The sequence below is a fragment of the Penaeus vannamei genome, chromosome 6 (genome assembly GCF_042767895.1).
Source record: "Penaeus vannamei isolate JL-2024 chromosome 6, ASM4276789v1, whole genome shotgun sequence".
NCBI lineage: Eukaryota > Metazoa > Arthropoda > Malacostraca > Decapoda > Penaeidae > Penaeus > Penaeus vannamei.
The window spans coordinates 45,478,210-45,483,209 of NC_091554.1; the positions used below are offsets into that span (position 1 = coordinate 45,478,210).

The 5,000-nt window shown below is 43.6% G+C and overlaps 1 protein-coding gene across 3 annotated transcripts in view; it reads left to right on the forward strand.

The window, feature by feature from the left end:
- LOC113811906 (coagulation factor X) overlaps window positions 1-5,000 on the forward strand; it is a 100,131-nt gene that overhangs the window by 5,855 nt on the left and 89,276 nt on the right. For all 3 annotated transcript variants that reach the window (XM_070123092.1, XM_070123094.1, XM_070123093.1), the window contains exon 2: window positions 4,901-5,000. This exon is cut by the window's right edge and continues 836 nt beyond it. The gene's annotated coding sequence lies outside the window, so the exon portion shown is untranslated. The remainder of the gene's footprint in view (window positions 1-4,900) is intronic.

The window sequence follows — 5,000 nt, forward strand, 5'->3', positions numbered from 1 at the left end:
CTCTCTAATTTCCTTCCTTCCTCCCTCCCACCCTCCTTTCTTTCCTTCCTTCCTCTCTCCATACCATTTTCTTTCTTAACTCCTTCCCTCCTTACCTTCCTCCTTTCTTCTCCCCTTCCCCCACCCTTCCTTTATCCCTCTCTCTCTCCCTCTCCTTCCTTTCTTCCTTCTTCCCTCTCTCTACCTCTCCCTTCCTTCCTTCTTCCCTCTCCCTCTCCCCTTTTCTTCCTCTGCTAGGTATACCACGAACAGAATACGAAAAAAGGTCATAGAAAGTCCAGTCATGTAAATACTTTCACCCTTTCTCCCCCTTCCCCTTCCTCCCTTTCTCCCTCCTTCCCTCCTTCTCTCTCTTTCTTCACCCTCCATTTCCTCCTTCATTCATCTCTCCCTATACCTTTCCTTCTCACCTTCCCTCCCTTCCTCTCTTCTTTCACCCTCCCTTCCTCTCCCTCTCGTTCACACCCTCCCTCCCTCTCTCTTCCTCCTTCATCCTCCCTCCCTTCCTTCACCTTCCCTCCCTCCCTCACCCCTCACACCTCTCTTCCTTCACCCTCTTCCTCTCTGTCTTCCTTCACTCCCTCCCTCTTCCCTCTCCTTCACACCATCCCTCTCCCTCACCCTCTCCTTCACACCCTCCCTACCTCCCTCTCCCTCTCCTTCACACCTTCCCTCCCTCCCTCTCCCTCTCCTTCACACCCTCCCTCTCCCTATCCCTCTCCTTCACACCTTCCCTCTACATCTCCCTCTCCTTCACACCCTCCCTCCCTCCCTCTCCCTCTCCTTCACACCTTCCCTCCCTCCCTCTCCCTCTCCTTCACACCCTCCCTCCCTCTCCCTCTCCTTTACACCCTCCCTCCCTCTCCCTCTCCTTCACACCTTCCCTCCCTCTCCCTCTCCTTCTCTCCATCCCTCCCTCCCTCTCCCTCTCCCTCTCCTTCTCCTTCACACCCTCCCTCCCTCTCCCTCTCCTTCTCTCCATCCCTCAAAGACAGATAACAAGTAATTTTACGCTCTAGACTTCCGCAGTCGAGGCGGTTGAATATAGGCCTACCTCTTGTCATGAAATATATCAATAAATCACAAGTGAATGAGACTCGTTTTCTAGGGGGAGGGGGAGGGGGGGGAGTGGAGGGTAGGGTATAGGAAGGTAGAGAGAGAGAGGGGCGAGGGGAGGGAGAGGGTATAGGAAGGTAGAGAGAGAGGGGCGAGGGGAGGGTAGGGTATAGGAAGGTAGAGAGAGAGAGGGGCGAGAGGAGGGGGAGGGTATAGGAAGGTAGAGAGAGAGAGGGGGGAAGGAGGAAGGGAATGGGATATACCAGGAAGAATCTGCAGAGGAACAGGAAGTCGGGAAGAAAGATGAAAGAGCGATGTCCGTTAACAGTCGAGGGTTAAATCCCATAAAAAAGGTGTTTAAGTGATATATAATGGTTTGAGAGGAATAAGCATCTTTTCTTTTTAGATTTAGTTGTCAAATCGTGCACGTAGAAATACTAGGTAGGAATTAATGATCATACATATGGAATTACGAAATACAATACAATACAATAAGTAAATAAATAAATAATTTGATAAAACGGTAATATTTTGCAGTCCATTTTCTGTGACACGTACTGTACCCTAAATGCTATTGCTATTACTGGAACTACTGTAATTATTATTGCTATTGCTGCCGTTGCCGTTAATTTTCGTTATTATCCTTGTTATGTAATATTACTGCTATTACGAATGCTTCCAGTTGTTATGCCATTATTGTTGTCTTTGTTTTGTGTTGTATTTTCAGTTTTCTTAGTAACTAGGCATCTCATATTTGTTCGCTCTCTCCTCTCTCTAAAAAAAAAAAAACCTACTCATCAGTCACTCTCTATATAAATCCAACGTTCAGATTTTGGTGATTTTATCAAGAACATACAGCCAAAAAAATAATATTTACTAAGAACGTATAACCAAATATAATACTTTAGCAAAAACGTACACTCAAGGAATTTGTTTTTAGCAAGAACGTACAACCAGAGATATTTTTAGCAAAAACGTACATCCAAACATTTTTTTTTAGAAACACAACCAAGAATATATATATATATATATATATATATATATATATATATATATATATATATATACATATATATATATATGTATGTATATATATATATGTATATGTATATATACATATATATTTATCAAGAACGTACAACCAAACTTTTATAACGTATCTCGCACCCTATAAAGACACCTCTAGAATCTCGTGACTAGACCATGAGAAATGACCGTGGATTTCCATATAGGGTCAGCAGTCGCCCGCATACATAACAGTGGTTTCTTGTATACCTGAGTGTCTTGTTAGCGTTGCTTAAACAGCTGTGTTTTTAGTAAATGACTAATTGGATATTATATAAAGCTTCCGGAATTGGTAGGCGGTTTGTAGAGGTTTATGATGGGCTGGTTTTACACACACACACACACACATATATATATATATATATATATATATATATATATATATATATATATATATATATATATATATATATATATATATTGTGTGTGTGTGTGTGTATCTGTATATATATATACACATAGAAATATATGTATGTGTTTGTGTGTGTGTAAAGGATGTATACAGTATATATATACATGTATATACACTCGAGAATGGGGTACGTGTATATATATTTTATATATAAACCTCCAGTTACAGTTACACATTATTCTTTATTGTTGCTGCACGACATTAAAGCACTATCTACATGATTTACAGCCGAAGCACAAACGCGGATGTTGAAAATAAGAAACCAGTCTAGGCGTGGCGTCGAAATGCGCTTCCTCGTGTGTATAAGTGTGTGTATAAGTGTGTGTGTGTGTGTTCGATCCCCCTAATCCGGAAGTTGAAACAGGATCCGATGCCTTTTCAAGCTTCAGTGGAGAGAGAGAGAGAGAGAGAGGGAGGGGGAGAGAGAGAGAGAGAGAGAGAGAGAAGGGGGAGGGAGAGAGAGAGAGAGAGAGAGAGAGAGAAAGAGAAGGGGGAGATTGAGAGAGAGAGAGAGAGAGAAAGAGAAGGGGGGTGGGAGAGAGAGAGAGAGGGAAGGGGAGATGGAGAGAAAGAGAGAGAGGGCGGGAGGGAGAGAAAGAGAGAGAGAGATAAAGATAACAAGATGGATAGATAAACAGAAAGAGAGATAGAATGAGAAAGAGCGAAAGAGAGATAGAATGAGAAAGAGCGAAAGAGAGAGAGAGAGAAAGAGAGGATAGATGAGCAGATAGAAAGAGAGAGAGAGAGAAAAAAAAAACAAAAAAACAGAGAGACAGTCTATTCCAACTTCCCCTTCCTCCCTTACACGTCTCCCAAGTATAAAGGTTAAGGAAGATAACGGACGATTCTTGGGGGGGGGGGGGGGGGGAAGACCTTTTTCACTCTTGCTTTTGTTTTTGTTTTGTTTTTTTCTTTTTTATTTCGCGCCATTCGCTCATGCTTTTAGTTTTTTTTCTTTTTTTTTTTTCTTTTTTTTTCTCGAGCTATTCGGGTGAGCTCTTGTTCGAGTCAAGGTTAAAAGAACTAGTTTTGTGACTGGCCTTACCTCGGTTGGGGGTCGTGGGTAGGGGGGGGGGAGGAAAGGAAGGGTAGGGTAGAGAATAGGGAGGAGAAATACACGGAGGGAATAGGGATGGGGGAGGGATAGGGGAAGGGGGAGGTGGGATAGGAGGGGAGGGAGGGAATAGGATGGGGTATGGGGGAGGGAGGAGAAGAAGGAGAAGAAAAGGGGAGAGAGAGAGAGAGATACAGGAAGAGAGTGAGAGTGAGTGAGAGAGAAAGAAAGAGAGAGAGAAAAAAATCAGAGGAGATAAGAAGGGGATGGGAGAGAAATAGGAAATAGAGGGAAAGGAAATGGAAGAAGAAGGGAATAAATAGGAAATGGAAGAAAAAGGAGATAAGGAGGAAATGGAAAAAGAGTGGAATAAGGAGGAAATTGAAGAAAAGGGAGATAAGAAGGAAATGGAGGAAGGGGGATAAGGGCTGATATGAGAGAGGATAGAGACGAGGGAGGGAAGAGATAGGAGAGGGATGGGTAAATAGGGAAGGGATAGTGCTAAGGCAGGAGGTCGAGAGTGGCTAATTGGCTTAAAATTTACACGCAGTCTTTTTCCTTGTAAGTTTGGCAGGTTGATGATTCTTTTTCTTCCTTTTCATGTTTTTTTTTATGTACTATTTTTATCTTCCTTCGGATTCTTTTCTTATGTTGTTGTTTTTTTACGCTTTGTCTTTCTTGTTTTTTTTTCAGTTTGTTCTTCTCTTTGTCTCTCTCTCTCTCTCTCTCTCTCTCTCTCTCTCTCTCTCTCTCCTCTATCTCTCTCTCTCTCTCTCTCTCTCTCTCTCTCTCTCTCTCTCTCTCTATCTCACTTATCCTCCTCATCCTTTACCTCTCCCTCTCCATCCCCCAAACTCTACTCCTCACCTTCTCTCTCTCTCTCTCTATCTCAGTCTTATCCTCATCCTTTACCTCTCCCTTTCCATCCCCCAAACTCTACCCCTCACCTTCTCTCTCTCTCTCTATTCCTACCTCTCCCTCTCTCTGTCTTTCTTGTTTCTTTTTCTGTTTGTTCTTCTCCTTGTCTTTCTCTCTCTCTCTCTATCTCCATCTCCCTCTCTTACATCCTCGCCTCCCTGTCTGTGCGTATTTGTGAGTGCGAGTGCGTGGGTGAACATCCTTGTCGTACTCGTTTTTTACAACTACTCTGTTCCGATTTATCACCCGCGAACCCACAATTATTTATGCAAGTATCATACACGGCTGCCCAAGGCTAATCCCATGCCCCCAAGGTTCATTAAACGTCAGATATGGCGCCGATGAGCCACCCAAGGCCCTCCGTGATGTAATCCTTTGGTATTTCCTTCGCGCAGGTCGGCCTTGGATGATTTAGGAAGTGAGTGACCTTACGCTGTGTCCTCCCGCTGCTGCTGTGGCCGTGCTGACCTTCCTGGCTCCCTTACGCTGCTGACC